We start from the raw sequence: 21,751 nt of genomic DNA, 5'->3' as shown, positions 1-21,751 counted from the left end.
ACCGGTTTTCTTGGTCTGTCACTCTCTCATTGAGATATTTCATATTTCCTTCTATTTTTTCAGTCTTTTGACTTTGTTTTATTTGTTCTTGTTGTCTTGAGAGATCATTAGCTTCTAATTGCTCGATTCTAGCCTTTAGGGACTGGTTATCGGCTATAATCTTTTGGTATTCCTTTTCAATCTTGTCATTTCTGGTGTTCAATTTGCTTATCAGTTCATTTGGTTTCTGAGCCTCACTTTCCAGTTGCAAGATTCTACCTTTTAAACTGTTATTTTCTTGCCAGATCTCTTCCATTTTCCTCAGAATCTCAGTTTTGAACTCTTCCATAGCTTGTGAGGAGTTTTCCTTATTTGAGGAGGGTCCGGATGCTTGTTTGTTCTCTTCCTCTGTTTGCTCGGTTGTCTGGATTTTCTCTGTGTAAAAGCTGTCGAGTGTTAAAGACTTCTTCTTTTTGTTATTATTCTTTCTCTTCTGAACTTCCTGATGCTGAGTAGCCATCATTAGCCCAGCAGCTTCTCAGCTTTATCCTCGCGCTCAGTGTCTGTTCGCGATCTATTGGCTCCTGAGGTCTGAGTTCTGGTTTTTTCCAAGGTCAAGCCCCCTGGTGGGCCCTCTTGCTTGATCCTCTGCTGGAGGTTTCTTTACAAGTCTCAGGGCGCTGCTTCCACAGTCGTATACCCGTCTGCACTGGTTCCCCACTTAGGCTTTAGTTCCTGGTTGTGTCTGCCTCCGCCCACGCCTCTGCTCAGCCGGCACTCTGCGCCCAGCGTCCTGCTCCCGCGCGCTCAGATTTCGCGTGCTTTTTTTGACTTAATGGGGTCCTAAGTCTAGCTGCTCTCAGGAACAGGTCCCGGAGCTGCTGATGACTCGATGGGTGCCCCAAACTTGCCCTATTTCTTTTTAGCTGGGTTCGGAGCTATAGATGAGTGTGGAGGGGGTGGGGGTGTGGCGGTTGCTCAGCCCGCGATTGAGTGAGAGCCCTTTATAGCCTGGAAATGTCTCGATTCCACGTACCTTCCACGCTGTGCCCTGTTGTGGGGTTCCTCCGTTCGTCTGGACTTGTTTTTATGTCCCCTTGAGGAGTTTTGTATGTTTCGGTCAGGAGAGGTTAAGAGCTGCTTCTTACTCTGCCGCCATCTTAACCCGGAACCATGCCCTAATGTTTTATTTCCTCTGAAAATGCAGAAATGTACTGGCTTGAGAGTTTAATTTTCAGTGTGAGCATTTATACCTCAGCAAAGATCAAATGCTACAAATCAGGGCTTGATTTATCATTTACTGGATTGTCTAGACTTAGTAGAAGTGAAAATGTTAATAATGTATATTACCCTTAAAAAGTGTGTTGAATGACTTCAGAGAGTTGGTTGTTAAACATATACAGATACTACTGCCTAAAAGCCAAGAATAAGAATAATAACAATTATTATAGCACCTCAATATTTATGATGCCTTAAGTCTTACAAAGTGATTTAGAGAGTCATATGGATAGGAAGTGTAAGGAAATCAGATTCAAACTGAGCTCAAATAGTGCCTTTGGAGTTGCCTTTACTTATATCTAATGCAAGACTTTTCTGCTAAGGAAGTTCCCCAAAACAAAGGGTTGGTGGAAATCAAAGTTGCCTTCATTTTGTAACAATTCATTTGAGGGCAGCTAGGTGGCATAGTGGATAGAGCACTGGGCTTAGAATCAGGAACTCATCTTTCTGAGTTCAAATCTGCCTTCAGACACTTACTAGCTGTGTGAGGTTGGGGCAAATCACTTCACCCCGTTTGTCTCCATTTCTTCGTCTGTAAAATGATCTGAAGAAGGAAGTGGGAAACCACTCCAGTATCTTTGCCAAGAAAACCCCAAACGGGATCATGAGGAGTTGGACATGACTAAAACAACTAAACAACAAATATGGTAGCTTACAAATGTAATTCCAATTCAACAAGCAGATGGTAAGCATGGTCTACATAGCAGTCTTGAAACTTTTGTACTGTACAGAGAAAACAAACACAAATCTATATCAAAACTAATTTTGTTTCACATTAAACAGCAAGGACTAAAAATCAGAGGTGGTAAGCCCAGAGCCCTGATTCTCAAGCATCCTTTTCTTCTTGAAAGTTTTTCTTGCCAAGACTTCCAAATCTCAATTAAGAGTTAATCCTGGAAGCAGCTAGGTAGGTCAGTGGATTGAGAGCCAGGCCTCAAGATAGGAGGTCCTGGGTTCAAATCTAATTTCAGATACCTTTTAATTGTCTGACTCTGGGCAAATTACTTAACACCCATTGCAGAGCCCAATATACAATAATAATTCTAAGATAGAAAGTAATCATTTTAAAAAGTAAAATTATGGAACTATGCCCAAAGGGTTTTAAAATACTGCCTGACATTTGATCCAGCCATACCACTGCTGGATCTGTACCCCAAAGAGAGAATAAGGAAAAAGACTTGTATAAAATATTTATAGCTGCACTCTTTGTGGTGGAAAAAAAATGAAAAATGAGGGGATGCCCTTTGATTGGGGAATGGCTGGACAAATTATGGTATCTGTTGGTGATGGAATACTATTGTGGTATAAGGAATAATGAATTGGAGGAATTCCATGTGTTATGAGGAAAATTAAAGAGTTTAGACATTTAGTGAAATTAGCACCCAGGTTGTCAGATAAGACCTAAAGTTCCCAATGATGGAATAGTGGCAAGGAAGGAAGTGATTCTGGAGAGACTCTGTTATGGCTGAGAGCAATTGGATGCCGGTGAACTGCCTCTCATGGAAAGCCCAGGAGAGTGGATTTGTCTCCCAGAAGAAACACCTGCCTGTGGGAAATTCAAGTTGAGCAAGAGGATCAGACTTGGGTGGTGGACATCCCAGGCTGATTCAAGCTCCTTGTCTTTACCTTTGAGGATTAATTTTGTTGAGGACCTGTGCTGGATCATTGCTAGAACAGAAGTCAATTCAAGTTGTGAGACATCCATTCATCTTCCAGCCTATTAGGCTAATCCAGGCAGCCTGGGTTAGAATAGTGTAGATCCTGACCCAGCTCCCAGTCCCTGAGTTTTGTCCTTAGATACCTAGTTTTAGGGTGACCTTTCCCTACATCTCTTACCCTTTAAATTCATTATTAAATAGTGTTTTTTAGCTTCCTGTTGTTTCTTTTCCATAGTAAGTAGGTATTCCTGGCTGAGGAAGCCTGAGAGTCAGTTGGATCCCAACTGCCACACACTCAAACTGTCAGAGCCCATTTGTATTTGTCTAAGGTAGTTATCCCTCTTTACCCTTCATTCCTCCTTCATCCTTTTTCCCCCTAGAAACGCCTGTGTGTTTATCTACCCACTTCACATGTGAACTGGAACGACCTCCCGGAATTGATGTGGAGTGAAAGGAGCAGAACCAGGAGAACATTGTACACAGAGACGGATACACTCTGGTACAATCCAATTTAATGGACTTCTCTACTAGCAGCAAAACAGTGATCCAGGACAGTTCTGAGGGACTTATAAGAAAGAACATTATCCACATCCAAAGAAAGAACTGTGGGAATAGGAACACAGAAGAAAAACAACTGCTTGATCACATGGGTCAATGGGGATATGATTGGGGATGTAGACTCTAAACGATCACCCTAGTGCAAATATCAATAATATGGAAATAGGTCTTGATCAATGACACATGTAAAACCCAGTGGAACTGCTCGTTGGCTATGGGAGGGGGGAAGTAGAAGGGGAGGGAAAGAACATGAATCATGTAACCATGGGAAAATATTCTAAAGTGATTAATTAAATAAATTTTCCAAATAAAAAATAAAATTAAAAAGTCAAATTTAAAAATGGTTCATCCAACATGGACAATGAAGGAATTGGTTTTGACTGATGAACAAGTTTTGTTTTGTCAAGTGGGGATAAGGAGATGATAAGTAATAGAATTCAGATCTGAAAATAAAATTGAAAAAATACATTTTAAGAGTTAATTCTACCCAGTGCCAATGTTCAGAAGGTCAGGGAAGGAGTCCTTGATTAAAGTATAACCAAGAGAAGTGATGTTCTCAGCTGAAAGTGATCAGGAGCTAGAGAAAAGCTAAAGGATCACATAATTCAACTCCCTCACTCTAGAGGGAACTTTTTTCCCATGTCCATATATTCTATATATTTTTCATTCATTTTCCAAGTTGATCAAGAAAAAATATAAACTATTTTTTTACATTTAAAAAATGTTCTTAAATTAATGTCCACAAAGCACCCTTCCCATTAGCTAAAACAGGACTCACATGGTAAGGGGAGAGAAAAAGCATCTCTCATTCTTCCCCTTGTGCCATGTCTTTCCCTGGAACCAGCAAAAAATTCATCAATATTTGTTAAATGTTAGAAAGGCATCAAAGTCAAAACAATTTTCAAAGAAGTCAGATGAACTTCAGTGACTTGGCTGTGGTTACTTGGGTGATAACAAAGCTAGGATTTGAACGCAGGTCCTCTCATTCTATATCACATTGCCATTCCTTACTGGGCTCTTTGATACTAACTCCGTTCAGTGGGTAGAAAACAGTCAAGAACACCTGGCTCTTATCAGAAAATAAATTGAAGGAAAATACTGGCAGGGGAGGGGAGCTCCAGCTAAGTAGAACAAATAAAGACATCTTTCATCTTTATATAAAATCGTGCATTTCTATTCTGCAATTAGAATTCTGCTGGTAGTTTTGTTGCCAATATCTCAATAAAGATATAGTAGAATTAAAGAAGGACCTGCCAGAGAAGAATAACTAAAATTTTAAGCAGATAACATAAAGATGCAAGAGTTAGCTAAAGCACTGGGAGACACAGTTAGAATCTGAAAAGATTTTGATAGTATTGGAGAAACACTGAGTCAACCTGAATAGGATGAAATTTAATAAGAATAAGCTCTTATACTTAGGTTAAAAAAAATTTACAAGTACATACAAGGTGGGAGAGACATGATCAGAAAGATTTCTGTTTTAAAAAAATCTGGAGGTTTTGGTGAACCATTTACAATATACATCAACAGTGTGATATACTATGGCAGCTAAAAAGAAGCTAATGCAAATCTTGGGCTTCCTTAAGAGATTGGTAGCGATAATAATAACATCTAGCACCTTGTTATGATACAATAACATAATTTTAATTGTAATTATATTATTTTTATTAGTTATGCTTTAATGTTTGCAAAGCACTTTGAAAATGTTTTCTAATTTGATTTTCACAACAACCCGATTATAATCCCCTTTTTACAGATGAGAAAACTGAATCTGAGGGATATGTGTCTGGGACCAAATCTGAACTCAAGAATTACTGCCAGGTCCAACACTCTGTCCACTATACCACCTAGCCGCCTCTCTTCTCCAATCTACTCTGCTGGGTAGGGACTGGACCTGTGAAATTCATTAGTATAGAGTAGTGATGGGCAAACTTTTTAAAGAGGGGGTCAAAGGAAAGGAAATGCTCATCTGTCAGTCTGTTTTTAAGGCAACTCTTCTGAAGTTTCATTATATTGTATTCGTCAGATTAGGAATAATGTTGGCTGGCTGGATAGAACATTTCAGGGGGCCACATCTGGCCCGCTGGCCATAGTTTGCCCATCACTGGTATAGGGAATACTTGAGGGAGGAAACTCTCTCTACTAATGTAGGTTAGCATCTTTTCTTCAACCTATACCCTTAGAGAATTGTTCAAATCACTGAGAGATTAAGTGACTTGTTGAGGGTCACATAGCTAATGTTTGAGGCAGGATTTGAATTTAGATCTTCCAAACTCCAAATCTAATACTCCTACCCACTGTTTATCACATACCACAATTCGTTCAGCCATTCCCCAATCTAGAGACATCACTTTAGTTTCCAGTTCTTTGCCACCACAAAAAGAGCAGCTATAAATATTTTTGTACAAACACATCCTTTCCCATTTTTCTTTATTTCTTTGGGATTCAGACCTAGCGATGGTATGGCTGGATCAAAGGGTATGTACTCTTTTATAGCCTCTTTGGGCATAATTTCAAATTGCCCTCCAGAATGGTTGGATCAATTCACAATTCCACCAAAAATGCATTAGTGTCCCAATTTTGCCACATCCCCTCCAACATTTATAATTTTCCTTTACAGTCATATTGGCCAATCCAATAGGTCTGAGGTGGTACCTCAGAGTTGTTTTAATTTATATTTCTCTAATCAAAAGGGATTTTGAATGTTTTAATATGATTATTGATAGCTTTTATTTCTTCATGTGAAAACTACTGATTCATATCCTTTAACTACTTTTTGACTTAGTTCTTTATATATTTGAGAAATGAGATCTTTATCAGAGAAATTTGTTATAAAATTTTTTTCCCAGTTTGTTGCTTCCCTTCTAATCTTAGTTGCATTGGTTTTGTTTGTACAAAATGTTTTTAGATTAATATAATCAAAATTATTTGTTTTACATCTTGCAATGTTCTCTATCTCATGTTTGATCATAAATTCTTCCCCTCTCCATATCTCCAACAGGTAAACTATTCTACATTCCCCTAATTTACTTATAATATCACTTTTTATGTTTAAATCATATATCCATTTTGACCATATCTTGGTATAGGGTATGAGATATTGAACCAAACCTAATTTTTGCTGTACTATTTTTCAATTTTCCCAACAGTCTTTGTCAAGTAGTGAGTTCTTATCCCAAAAGCTGGGATCTGTGGTTTTATCAAACACTAGCTTACTGAGGTCATTTACTCCTAATCTATTCCACTGATCCATCCTTCTATTTCTTATACAGTACTAAATTGTTTTGATGATCACTTCTTTATAGTACAGTTTAAGATCTGGCACTCTTAGGTCACCATTCTTCACATTTTTCTTCAGAAGTTCCCTTGATATTCCTGACCTTTTGTTCTTCCAGATGAATTTTGTAATTTTTTTTAGTTCTATAAAATAGTTTTTTGGTAGTTTGAAAGGTATGGCACTGAATTAGTAAATTAATTTAGGTAGGATTGTCATTTTTATTATATTAGCTCAGCTCACCCATGAGCAATTAATGTTTTTCCAGTTGTTTAGATCTAACTTTATTTGTGTGAAAATGTGTATGTGTGTGTTGTAATTGTATCCCCACATTTGTCTTGGCAAATAAATTCCCAAGTATTTTATATTGTGTAGAGTGATTTTAAATGGTGTTTCTCTTTCTAACTCTTGCTGTTGAGCTTTGTTGTAAATATATAGAAATGCTGATGATTTATGTGGGTTTATTTTGTATCCTGCAACTTTGCTAAAATTCTTAATTATTTCATCTAGTTTTTAGTTGATTTTATAGGATTCTCTAACTATACCATTATGTCATCCATAAAGAGGGATAGTTTAGTTTCCTTATTGCCTACTTTAATTCCTTCAATTTATTTTTTCTCCTCTAATTACTAAACCTAGTGTTTCTAGTACAATATTAAATAATAGAGGTGATAATGGGCATCCTTCCTTCACTCCTGATCTTACTGGTAATGCTTCTAACTTATCCCCATTGCAGATGATACTTGCTGAGGGTTTTATATAAATACTGCTCATTTTAAGGAAAGGCCCTTTTATTTCTATGCTTTCTAGTGGTTTTAATAGGAATGGGTGTTGTATTTTGTCAAAGGCTTTTACTGCATTTATTGAAATAATCATGATTTCTGTTAGTTTGATTATTGGCAAAGACACTTATGATTATAATTTTTCTAATGTTAAACCAGCCTTGTATTCCTGGTATAAATCCCACCTGGTCATAGTGAATAATATTTGGGACATATTGCTGTAGTCTCTTGGCTAGTATTTTGTTTAAGATTTTTGTATCAATTTTCATTAAGGAAATTGGTCTATAATTTTCTTTCTCTGATTTTGGTCTTCTTGGCTTAGGTATTAGCACCATATTTATGTCATAAAAAGAATTTGGTAGGACTCTTTCTTTGCTTATTTTGTCACATAGTTTGTGTAGTATTGAGACTAATTGTTCTTTAAATGTTGATAGAATTCACTCATGAATCCATCTGACCCTGGGGATTTTTTCTTAGGGAGTTCATTGATGGCTTATTCAATTTATTTTTCTGAGATGGGATTATTTAAATATTCTATTTCCTCTTTTATTAATCTAGGCAATTTATATTTTTGTATATATGCATCTATTTCATCTAGATTATCAGATTTATTGTCATATAATTGGACAAAATGACTACTAATAATTGCTTTAATGTCCTCTTTGTTGGAGGTGAAAACACCCATTTTTGATTTGGGGATTTTGATCCTCTTCTTTCCTTTTTTTAATCAAATTAACCTATGCTCTATCTATTTTATTTGGGTTGGTTTTTTTTTCATAGAACCAGTTCCTACTTTTATTTGTTAGTTCAATAGTTCTTTTACTTTCAAATTTATTAATTTCTCATTTGATTTTAAGATTTCCAATTTTATTTTTAAATGGGGATTTTTAATTTGTTCTTTTTCTAGTATTTTTTTAGTTGAATTCCCAATTCATTGATCTGTTTTTTCTCAATTTTATTGATATAAACATTCAGGGAAATAAACTTTCCTCTGAGTACTGGTTTGGCTGTATCCCATAAATTTTGATAAGTTGTCTTTTCATTGTCATTCTCTTTAATAAAATCAGTAATTGTTTCTATGAATTGTTCTTTGACTCACTCTTTTGAAGAATTAGATTATTTAGTCTCCAATTAATTTTTAATTTGCCTTTCTATGAACACCCTTATTGATTATAATTTTTATTGCATTATGATCTGGAAAAGTTGCATTTATTATTTCTGCTTTTCTGCATTTGTGATGTTTTATGCCCTAGTACAGTGATGGCAAACCTTTTAGAAATGGAGTGCCAGACCATTTCCCCATTCCACCATTCCATACCAAGAGCCATGCCCACCCCCACTCCCCCAGACTTCATGCTATACCCTGTCCTCCACTGAGTTCTAGGTGTGGACCCCCACCTTATTACATATGGGGGGGGAGGAAATTCTCTCATTGATCTGCTGGGCAGAGGGGTGGGTAAAGTGAAGAATGTCCTCAGTGAGTATAGAGAGGGGCAAGGGAGTGGCCTGAGTGCTCTGCTCCCCTCCATCTCTGCCACCTGTGAGTTGCCCACCTTACCCCCTGTACAGTCCCATTGGGTTACTGGGCAGAGGGGTGGGGTGTGTGAGAAAATGCCATGGGGCATGGTGGAGAGGGGGAGAGGAGCAGCTCTGCCGAAGTCCCTCTGCCTTTCTAGTAATGAACTCAAGGGGGGGAAGGGCAGTGTGTGTGCCCACAGAGAGTGCTCCATGTGCCATCTTCAGCACTTGTGCCATAGTTCACCATCACTGTCCTGGTACATAATCAATTTTTGTATACGTACCACATGCTGCTGAAAAGAAGATATATTTCCTTTCATCCCTATTCAATTTCCTACAGATAGTTTTACTATTTCCTCCTTAAGCTCCTTTAGTTTCTCCTTTAAAAATCTGGATGCTATTCCATTTGGTCCGTATATGTTAAGTACTTATATTACTTAATTGTCCATACTACCTTTTATCAAGATATAATTACCTTCCTTATCTCTTTTTAATAAGCTCTATTGTTGCTTTGGTTTTGTCTGAGATCATGATTGCTACTCCTGCTTTTTTTTTCATCTCAGTTGAAGCCCAATAGATTGTGTTTCAGCCTCTAACCTTTATTCTGTGTGTGTCTACCTGCCTCAAATGTGATTCTTGTAAACAACTTATGGTAGAATTCTGGTTTTTAATCAACTCTGCTATCCACTTTCCTTTTATAGGTAATTTCATCCCATTTACATTCACAGTTATGATTACCATCTGTGTATTCTGCTCCATCTTGTTTTCTTCTTTTGTTCCCGCCCTTTCTCCTTTCACTCTTTTCCTCTAGTCTAATGTTTTGCTTTTCATCACTCCCCTTCCCACCACCATCCTTCTTATTCCCCTTCTATTTCTCTATAGGGTCTTTTAATCACTCCTCCCACTTCTCCCTCCCTTATGTTACTTCCCTCCCCAGCACGGTTTTACTTATTTCCCTTCTACTTTTCTATAGAGTAAGATAGGCTTCTATACCCCCAATGAATCTAGCTGTTCTTCCCACTCTGAGCCAATTCCAAAGACAGTAAGGTTGAAGTATTACTTAACACCACCTTCATCCTCCTCTCTACTGTAATAGTTTTTTCTCCCCACATGCCTCTTTATGTGATATAATTTACCCCATTTTACTTATCTCTATCCATTTCTCTTAGTAAAATCCTCTTTTTCACCCCTAGTTATTTTTTGACATATCATTCTAAACAGCTTACTACCATATCCTCTATGTATACTTCTAACTACTATGATAATGGTAACATTTTTTAAGAGTTATCAATATCATCTTTCCATGTAGAAATATAAATAATTTGATCTTACTGCAGCTCTTAAATTTTTTCTCTTTCTTATTTACCTTTTTGTGCTTCTCTTGAATTTTGTAATTGGACATCAAATTTTCTTTTTAAGTCTGGTCTTTTCCTCATGAATGCTCGGAAATCTTCTGTGTTATTAAGTGACCATACTTTCCTCTGCAAGAATATAGCCAGTTTTAATGGGTAGGTAATTCTTGGTTGTAAACCCAGTTCCCTTGCCTTCTGGAATATCATATTCCAAGTCTTCCAATCCTTCAATGTGGAGGCTGCTAAGTCCTGACTGGGACTCCATTATATCTGAATTGTTTCTTTCTGACTGTTTGTAGTATTTTCTTCTTGGCCTGGGAGCTATTGAACTTGGCTATAAAATTCTTGGGAGTTGTCATTTGCAGATTTATTGTAGGACATGATCTGTGGATTCTTTCAACCTCTTCTTTATCCTCTTGTTAAAGAATATCAGGGCAGTTTTCTTGGATAATTTCTTGTAATATGATGTCTAGGCTTTTTTTTTTTGGTCATGATTTTCAGGTAGTCCAATAATTCTTAAATTATCTCTCTTGAATCTATTTTCCAAGTCAATTGCTTTTTCAATGAGATATTTTATATTTTCTTCTATTTTCCACTCTTTTGATATTGTTTCCTGATGTCTCATGAAGTCATTAACTTCTATTTGTCTAATTCTAATTTTTAAAGAATGAATTTCTTCCATTAACTTTTTATCCTCCTTTTCCTTTTGGTCCATTCTATTTTTCATGGAACTCTTTTCTTTGTTGGATTTTTGTGCCTCTCTTTCCAGTTGATCAATTTTGCTTTTTAAGCTGTTATTCTCTTTTTGCTTAACTTTCATTTCTTTTCCCCCCATTTTTCTCCAATCTTTCTTATTTGATTTTTTAAATTCCATTTTGAGTTCTTCCAGCACCTGAGAATAATTCTCATTTTTATTTGAAGTATTGCATATGATTGCTTAGATCTCACTGTCCTTTATTGACTCTGTGCCTTGCTCTTTGTCTCCATAGAAATTATGGTTAGATATTTCTTTTGCTATTTGCTCATTTTTCTAGCCTTTTTTTGCCTGTGGACTGGGAATTCTGAAAGCTGCTAATTCTGTTTCCTCTGCTGATTGCTTGCTGGACTCACCACTCCAAGCTATTTTGCCTTGGGGCTAAGGGCTTCCAGACAGTACAGGTTTGAAAGGGCTAAGCACTACATATTTCCAAGCCTCACTGTGGGCTGGTGACAGGGCCTGGGACTTCAAGAGGTAGATCTGAAGTGTGAGGTGCTCTGTTGCTGGTGTAGGCATGGTCCTGGGATCCTGAAGTTGCCTATGTCCAGGCTCAGAAACTGGTATAGAGGGTGGGGAGAGGGGCTGGTGAGCTAGCACTCCTCTGTGTGCAGTTTTGCTTCTGGTTCCCCCTTATCCCATGAAAATCAACTCACTCTGCCTAGTTTTCAAATTGTGTTCTGCAGGAGAGCCCCCTCATTCTGTCTTGCTGTTGGTTTTTTGACTCCTGTCATTTTGAGGCATTTTTTAAAGATTGGTTTAGGAGGATTGTCAAAGTGGTTTCAGCTTTTGTTGCTACTAAGCCACTATCTTGGATCTGCCCCTGGAGCATTGTTATTTTTCAGTTGTATTATATAGACAAGGCCAGAAATGCTATCTGTCCATTTAATAAGTCACTTTGTGTATTCAACCTGTAGGCATTACATCAGGCACCTACCTAACCTTTTTTTAGCGATAAAAGTCTGAGTGTTAGAAGTTTCCCTACTCATTCTAGTGGTAAGGTAAATCACTCTAACCCCATAACTTTAACTCTATCCAGCATTCCACCTTGCTGCTCTGAAATATAGTAGGGACTTAATAAATGCTTGTTCCTTTGCTCCCTCCATTTTTTATATCTCTGCAAAAGCATGTTTATTATCCATTAGGTCCTATGCTGGGCATCAGGAATCAGACAAATAAGAATACAGGTTGATCTCCTAATGACACTTATTGTTCTATAGAGAATATTAGACATAACACAATAAAAAGAAAAATTGCTCATTTGCATAGTCTTTTAAGCAGGGGTGAGGTATCAGAGAAGGTTTCATATTCTAGTACTAGCTGAGTTTGGATCATGACACTGTTGTAAGGAAGATTAGATTAGTTATTGATTAAGTGTTAAGGTGTATCTAACAGGAAGGAGCTAGAGCTGGGAATTCCAGGTTGGAATGAAGGAGCAGGAAGAAGTGACTTGTGCTCTGGGAAGGACTCCATTAGGGGGTTAACACAAACTGTGGTTAGCCCTGGGAGCACTCAGAGTAAAAAGATATCCTGTATCCTGATTTTCCCCTGGGATCCTGAGTGGTGGCATCTAGCAAAGAGAGAAGATCAACAGTCCTGTGCCAAGGAAGAGGAGAAAAGTTTTGAAATCTGGTGGACAGTGTTTTAAGCAATCCCTTCCTACTTGGTTCCTGAGACAACCTTGGCTCTTGGCATCCAGAAATCATCAATGGATTGCAGTGAGAATCCCAAAGCCACAAAGCCCCTAGCTGAGCTGCTCAAGCCTGGCAGGTTCCAGGTCTGAGGCAGTCACCCAGAGACTCCACTGCTCCTTGGGCCCTGTCAGTTTAGATTACTAAGTTAGTGTAGAAATAAGTCTTCCCTTTCCCTGTGGGTTATGTCATTAGAGTTAAGGTTTTAGAGTAGATATCCCTATCCCACCTTTTAGTTGTTCATAATTAAACCCAGTTATATCCTGTTACCTTGTCTGTTGAATTCAAGGCCTCTGGCCAGAGTGACAGTTGGCTAACTGTCATTTGTCAGCTAGGAGCAGCTTGGCTGTTCAAGTCTTCATGTCCAGGTCTAGTCTTTCATAAATCCCAGTGTGTGTTCCCAGAAACCACTTACTTTATTTATAATATCCCTGGTGACCCCATTACCTATACTTATATTTCCTACAACACTATTAACCTGCAAAGTAGAAGAGGGTGAGGAGGACAGTCCAGGTTAGTTAAAAGGGTAACTAGTTCGCAATCAATTCTCTTGAACCTGGATTTTGCATCTGAAATGATCCCTCTTTCCTTTCAGCTTTGGTCCATTGGTAGGAAAGGTCAGGGGGAGACAAGTAATTATCTGATATGAGCAAAGGACTTATAGTAGGTTCACCTTTACTAATGGTCCTAATGTGAGAGCTATTTAAAGATTCTGAGGAAAAGAAAAACTGGTCATGGAAAAGCAATAGTTGCCATCTTCTTTTAAGGGAACTTGGATGGGAAGTTGACTTTTTGCTTTAAGAGGAATGAAGTTATAATTCTCAACTCAGCATACTTGATAGTCTTCCTTATGAGGTGTTCCCAGAGCTCTGGGCACCTGGAAAATTTCTAGCAGGCACTTTTTGATAAAGGTGAGATTTTATGCCAAGAACAAACCCAGCTTATAGAAGCACTAAATGTCAGCTCTATTCTTAGACCATAGCTAATTCCATGCAGCTTATCATCTATTAAAGTAGGTAAGTTCCTCTGGGATCATTGACAGGCAAATATTACAGTAAAGAAAAAATAATCCCACAACATAAATGGTTAAGTGGAGTTTACATGGAGTCCAATTGTCCCATGGAACACAGGAACATTTACTGGTAGTATGTAGAAGAACCTGATTGTGCTTCCCAGAATCATAGTTTCAATGCCTCATCTGATCCTAATTCTGGGCTGCTGAACCAAGCTAGAGTAGACCATATGACTGTGCTATGTGGAGTGAGATGGGAAATCTTTTTCCTCTTCATTTCTCCTATGTTTTCCCTAACTCCTCTCTTTTAGCTGAAAACTTAACCTTTTACTTAACTAAGAAAACTGAAGCTATTTGATGTAATCTACTTTTTCTCAATGTGAGGCAGCTAGGTCAGTGAATATAGCTTTGGACCTGGAGTCAAGAAGATCCAAGATCAAACCTGGACTCAGACACTTGCCTCACTGTCCTCAACTATAAAATGGGAATAATAATAGCACTTACCTTGCAGGATTTTTGTGAGGATCAAATGAAATAATATTTATAAAGGATTTAGCATAGAATCTGCACATAATAGATGCTTATTCCTTTCCCCCTTTCTTTTCTGCCTTTTCTCCCATTCTCTTCTCCTCAAAAGCCCTTGACATCTTCCTTCACTTTCTTCTCATTTTCCCCAATCTCTAAAAATAGGATGGCCCTTCTCCTTGCCAACACCAGTCACTCTATAGGAGCCCTTAATCCCATCCTTGATTATCTTTCCCAGAAGATTACAACTTCAATTGTCCTGTCCCCTTGAATGTTCAACCTTTCCCTACTCTCCCATCTTTAAAAATCTTCAGTAGACCTTACCATCCCCTCAAGTTTTTGCCCTATATCTTTCCTCCTTTTCTCAGACAAACCCTGTGAAAAAGTTGTATCTCCTCAACCCTCTGCAATCTGACTTCCAACCTCTTTACACAGTAGAAACTGCTCTCTACAGAGTTACTAATGATTAATTTCCAAATGAGATGGTTGGGTGTAAGAAATGTAACAGAGGTAATCTTAAGGTAAAAACCTGGGGTTAACTTATATATTTTATCTGGGTTCAGACAAGTGAGTAGGAGACAGGAATGGACGATAGACTGGGACCAAACAAGTTAGGGAAATTGGGTTTGGCAGTTTGGGGAATGGCAGGTGACACGAGTGACTTTTGGTCCTTAACTATCACACTGATCCACCTAGCCAGGGAGTCTGTGAAACCAACAAGTGACAGGGTAATACAAGGACAAAAGAATTATAAACACAGGGTTTTAATAATTGAGGGTCAGAGATAATGGGGAAAGGTCACACTGTATCTAATCACTAGGGACCATACAGGGGCTGGGAGAATGGGTTAAAGCCTACACTGCACTATCAGACTATTACAGACTAAAAGGGAAAATAGGTCTCTCACAGAGTCATGTCCACTTCAGCTCCTCTAGATGGTACAGGAAATGGGTCCACAAGAAGATAAATCCAGGAAATGCTAATCAAGGAGCTTGTCTCAGACTGGGATGTCCACCAACCTAGCTAGATCTTCTTGCTCACTTGATCTTCCCTGGCAGGTCTTCCTTCTCAGTGGTACCTTCACACTCCTTGGGCTCCTCACTGGGCAGGTAAAAGCATCCACACCCTCTCCCTTTCCCAGCTTGACCAGAGTCCTTCCAGGGCAAACAATTTCCTTCCCTTCATTCTATTTAGAATGTCCATGGCTGACAGTCAAGGTTTTTCCTCTAGCCTGCTTGCAAAAATCTACTTTTCTACTTTTAAAGCCTATACCTATTACAGTAGAAATGGCAAGATTTGACAACTGATAGGATAAAAGGGGTGAGATAGATTGCAGGGCTGCGGATAATGACTAGGTTATGAACCCAGAAGACCAGAAGAATGATCTTTGACAGAAACAGGGAAGTTTGGAGGAAGTGAGGATTTTGGAGAAATAGCAATGCATTCTATTTTGAATATATTCAGTTTGAAATGACTCCTGCACATCCATTTTGAAATGTCCAAAACGTGATTCGAGACTGAAGCTCAGCAGAGAGACTGGGGCTGGATATATAGATGTGTGAGTCATTCACTTAATCGAAATTAAACTAATGGGAGTTGATGAAGTCATCAAAAGAGAGTACAGAGGAAGAAGAGAGAATCTTGGGGCACCCACGATTGTGTGATATCATGATAAGGCAGTAAAAGAGGTGGAGAAAAAGCAGTCAAACATGTAGGAGAAGCAGGAGTTGTGTCACTAAAACTCAGATAGGAGTATCAAGGAAGAGGGGATGGGCAATAGCATTAAATGTAGCAGATAGGTTGAGAAGGACAGGTACTGAGAAAAGACCATTATCAACAAGCTTATTTTTCTAATAAGTGCCTACTATATGGAAGTCACTGGGCTAAATGACTTAAAATATTATCTCATTTGATCCCCACAGCAGCCATTCCAAGTAGGTACTATTATTATTCTCATTTTATAGTTAAGGAAACTATTTCAGACAATTAAGTAACATGTCCAATATCACACAGCTAATAAATCTGAGTCCAGATTTGAACTCAGGTCTTCCTGACTCCAGGCCCAGAACTCTGTTCACAGTACCACCTAACTGTCCTTAGATGCCTGGCAAATAAATACTTTTAATAATTGTTGATAATGAAGACAGGAGACTAACAACTTCACAGAATCACAGAATGTCAGAGTTTGAAGGGATTTAGCCATCTAGATTAATTTGTACCTGAAAAATAATCCCCTCTGCAATAACTCCTACTAATGGCTGATAAAGCTCTTTCCAACTCTGAAATTCTATAAAGTGTAATTAAGAGCTTCTATATACCTGCAGGCAAATGTTTGTATGCCCCATGGGACAGAGAGACAAATTCTAGGACAAAATCTATGCAATAACTCATTAAAAGAGAAACCAAAGGGGGCAGCTGGATAGCTCAGTGGATTGAGAGTCAGGCCTAGAGACAGGAGGTCCTGGGTTCAAATTTGGCCTCAGACACTTCCCAGCTGTGTGACTGAGCACGTCACTTGACCCCCATTGCCCACCCTTACCACTCTTCCACCAAGGAACCAATACACAGAAGGTAAGGGTTTAAAAAAAGAGAGAGAGAGAAATCGGTCAGTGTGTGCTTGTGTTTTGTATTTTTTAAATAAATTTTTATTGATATATTTTGTTTTTTTTTTTATCACCAGAATTTAGCCCAGGATCTTTTCCCTATTCTCAGATAGACATCCCATGTAACAGATAATATTTTTCAAGTTAAAAAAAGAGAAAAATGAGAAAAGCCCCAGCAAAACTGATGAATACATCAAAATCTGAAAATATATGTAATGTATGTCATTTGTGGACCTTCCATATCTACAAAAGAATGAGTTGGGTAGGTCCTCCCATTTTTCTTCTTTGGGGCCATGCTTGTTTTTTCATAATTTTGCAACATTCACTTCTGATTGTTCTGTGGTTTTTCTTTCCAGTTACATTGTTTAACCATTGTATATATTGTTTTCTTGGCTCTATTTCACTCTGCATCAAATTGCGTAAAGTTTTCCATGCTTTTCTGTTTTCATTGTAGTTGTCATTTATTACAACACAATAACCTTCCATTACATTATTGAACCACAGTTTATTTAGTCATTTCCCAGTTGACTGTTTCTAGTTATGTGTTACCACAAAAAGTGCTGCTATAAATATGGTATATATGTGGCATCTGCTTTTTATCAAAGACCCTCACCTTGGAATATAAGACTAAAAGTGAAAACTCTGGGTCAAAGGATATGACACTTTAATCACTTCATTTGCCTAATTCTGAATCACAATGTATCAATATGCACATCTTCCTACAATACGTCCAATATTGAAGACTCTCATTTTTGTCATCTTTACTAATTTGCTAGGTATGGAGTGACACTTCATTTGATTTAAATTTCTTTTAGTGGTAGTAATTTAAAGCATTCTTTTATATGATTGCTAGTAGTCTATACTTTTTTCTTTCAAACTATTTCCTCAATTCTTTTGGAACCACGTTTTTATTGGGAAATGATTTTTGGTGGTCTGATTCATAAATATATATATATATCTTAGAATGGGCAGAGGAAAATATTTTGTTCCAATGGCCATGAAGGCAGATGAGCAGGTACTATGGAATGCCTAAAGTTTGGTCATACATTGAAGAAGTCAAGGTCATCCATTGCATCCCAAGCTATCATTAGTCATCCTGGCTTTTATTGGACTTAGATGTCTCTTAGAAGAGAGAGCAAGGCTGATGATTTTGTGCAACTCTGCCTCATTTAAATCCAATTCAAGCACAAGTCAAGACATCCTCCTCCTGATGTCATTGATCCTCTTTGAAAGGAAGAATCAGGGTAACTTGGTGACAGAGTGGGTAGGACCCCAGACCTGAAGTCCAGAGGACCTGGGTTCAATTTGGCTTCAGACACTGCCTATGTGTCCTTGGGTGAGTGACTTAACCCTGTTTGCCTACCCCTTGCCCTTCTGTCTTAGAGTTACTAAGACAAAGTAAGTTTGTTTTAAAGGAAGAAAAGAAAGATAAGTTACACACACACACACACACACACACACACATCTATCTATTTATCTTAGTTACCAACTCTTACCTGAGAAATTTCCCACTTGACCACTTCCCTTCTTATCCTGTTAGTGGATTCATTTTATCTTTGCAGAAGTTTTTTGGCTCTAGTTTAACTTCTGGTAGACTGCTTTCCAATTTCTCAGTAATTCTTATCAAATAAGAAGTTCTTTTTTAAAGTAATTTGTGGTTTGGGGTTTATTGAACACTGGATCCCATTGTTTTTTATTTGATCTTATCTAGTCTGTTCCAGTAATCTATTTCTCTACTTTATCAGTACTAAATAGTTCTGTTTGTTACTGTTTTATACTATAGTTTGAGGACGAGAAAAACTATTCCTCTTTTAATTCTACCTTCTTTCATTATTTCCCTTGATATTCTAGATTTTTTGTTTCTCCAAATGAATTGATTATTTGATTTAGTTCTACAAAGAATCCCCTTGATAGTTTGGTCACTATAATATTGATTGTAAATTAATTTTTATAGTATTATTGTTTTTATTATATTAGCACAACCTAGCCATGAGCACTGATTACTTCTCCAGCTACTTAAGTTGCTACTTAAGTTTCTTTATGGAAAACTTAATAAATAAATCTATACAAATATTTTGTGTGCTTTAGTAGATAAATCTCCAAATATTTTGTGCATTTTGTAATTATTCTGAAAAATATTTTCCTTTTTACTATTGCCTCTTGGATTTTGCTTGCTAATTCATTTTCATTGCCTCAGGATTATTAGAACAATCTAGTTCATTTTTAGTGGAGCTATGAATTAATATAATCATCCTGGAAAGTATTATGGAATTATACAAATAAAGTAGCTAAAATGTTCACACATTTCCCTGAGAGTTTCCATTGTTAGGGTTTATACACTTAGCAGATTATTGATAAAAATGGTCAATATGTAATAAATTATTTATGCACTTTTTGTGGTAGCAAAGAACTGGAAGCAAAATGGATGCTCATCAGCTAAACAAATTGTGGTCCATGAATTTAAAGTAATACTATAAGAAATAATAAATATGTTGAACATAGAGAATCGTGGAAAGACATGTGAACTACTACAAAGTAAAAGCAAGCAGTGCCAAGAAAACAGTATACACAATGATTACAATAATGTAAATGGAAAGAACAACCAGCACAAAACACTAAAAACAACTTAGCAAAATTACAAAGAACATGCCTGGCCCCAAAGAAGAAATAAAAGAAGACATTCTCACTCCTACTACAGGTATAAATTTTGCATATTGTCAGATTTTTTAAACGTATTGATTTGTTTTGGTGACTTTTCTGTCTTCTAATTCTTTCTCTTTAAAATAATTATTTATTGTTTTCAGAAGTGGGAATTCAAGGAGAGATTTAGATAATATATAAATTAAATATATGAATAATTTTTTTTCAAAGAACTAAAGTCCTTTAATAGAAAGACTGAAATGTTTTAATTAAGGTTTTCTGTTTGGCTCAAAGCCTTCAGTGAGGGTTGAGGAGGAAGGAAAAATAATTTATTAAGTGATAGGTACTCTGGTAAGTATGTTGCAGATATTATCTAAGGAAGCCCATTCTACTTTTGGATAACTAATTGTTTAAGAAGTTTTTCTTTACTTCCAGGTAAATTACACCTTAACTTCTCCCCATTCTTCCTAGTTCTGGAGTACAATAAATCTATTCCTTCTTCAACGGAGAGTTCTTGAAGTACTGGAAAATAGCTATTTATTTCTCTTGGTGTCTTCTCTTCTCCAAACTAAATATCCCCAATTCTCTCAGTCCATCCTCATATGAAAAAAAATCTTTGCCTTTCACTGTTTTAAGTATCTTTCTATAGATGTTCTCCAACTAAACACTCTTTCCTAAACCATGGCACTCCAATTTGAACAATCACCCAGATGTGCTTTGCATTCTATATCTTCTGCCCTGTTGGGTTTCAGTTCCATGGAATAAGATGCCCTTCCCTGGTTAAATTCATCACATCTAATCTCATAACTAGACTTCTAATTCAAGCCTAGCTGAAACCACTTCCCTCAGCTTCTCTTCCCTCAGGTGTGAGGCTGAAGGGTAGAATACCAAACTCCTCCCAATTTCTTCTTTTATAGATGGCAGAAACTGGACTGTAGGGAAACCCTTATCATCCCATTCCAGCCCCCCCCCACCCATGTCTCCACTTTCCTACCTCTTTTTGTTTGCCATCTTCCCTGTTAGAGTATAAGTTCCTTGAAGGCAGGGACTATTTTTTTTTCATTTTTATATTGCATCCTTAACACTTAGCAAAGAGCCCGACACTTAGAAGCTTACTAAAAGTTGATTGGATTGGACTGAATTGGAGATTTGACTAGGGTAGAGTAGAGTGAGATTGTCACCTTCTTATTCCTAGAAGTTTACAGCCCCGTGTAAAATAAGTTTAGCTTTGTTTTCTTCCATGACCACGGCCTTACAAAGTCATGATCCTTGGTTACAAGAGAGGACTAGGGAGAGATTAAGGGTGCATCTATAGGAATCCATCTTCTCCTACAGAAAAAAAACCATATGCCCTACTGTTGGCGAGACAGTGTTATCATGTTAATGGACTAGACCTTCCTTTGAAGTCCCCTCAAGTTCTCAAATGTGTGGACTCTGACCTCAGCAGAACAGTCCAATATTCTAGGTAGCTCTCATTTCCTTCTGTGATCTGGAGGACTTGAGCACAGATTCTGAAGGATATGTTCTGCAAATACTTTGGGACTTTAACTTCACTATGCCCTTGCTTTAGACATCTTCTCCTCCTTCCTATCCTCCTTTCAACTTGGGATAAAGTCATCATCTTTTAAGATCCCATAAGCCTTAGAATTCTACCTCATCAACTCCCTTCTGCTATAAACCCCCAAAAATCTCCATTTAAGGAGAAAGCTCAGCTCAGACATGTTTCTCTTACATTTCTCACCTGACTACTCTACTTTGAGACTTCTCTGACTGATTTCTCCACCATGCCCCTGCTTTGGGTCTCTTCTCCTCCTCCCTCTTCCCTTTTCATGTCTTCCTTCAGTAGATTGTAGGCTCCTTGAGGGTAAGAACTGTCTTTTTTTTAGATCTGTATCCCTAGCACTTAGCACAGTGCCTGGCATACAATTGTTGTTCAGTTGTTTTAGACATGTCCAACTCTTCATGATTCCATTTGGGATTTTCTTGGGAGTGATTTGCCATTTCCTTCTCTAACTCATTTTATAGATGATAAAACTGAGGCAAAAAAAAAAAATTAAATGAATTGCCCAGGGTCACACAGCTAATATGTGTCTGAGGTTGGATTTAAACTCAGGTCTTCCTAATTCC

The sequence above is a fragment of the Gracilinanus agilis genome, chromosome 2 (assembly GCF_016433145.1).
Source record: "Gracilinanus agilis isolate LMUSP501 chromosome 2, AgileGrace, whole genome shotgun sequence".
NCBI classification, from domain to species: Eukaryota; Metazoa; Chordata; class Mammalia; order Didelphimorphia; family Didelphidae; genus Gracilinanus; species Gracilinanus agilis.
This window is presented reverse-complemented; position numbering follows the sequence as displayed.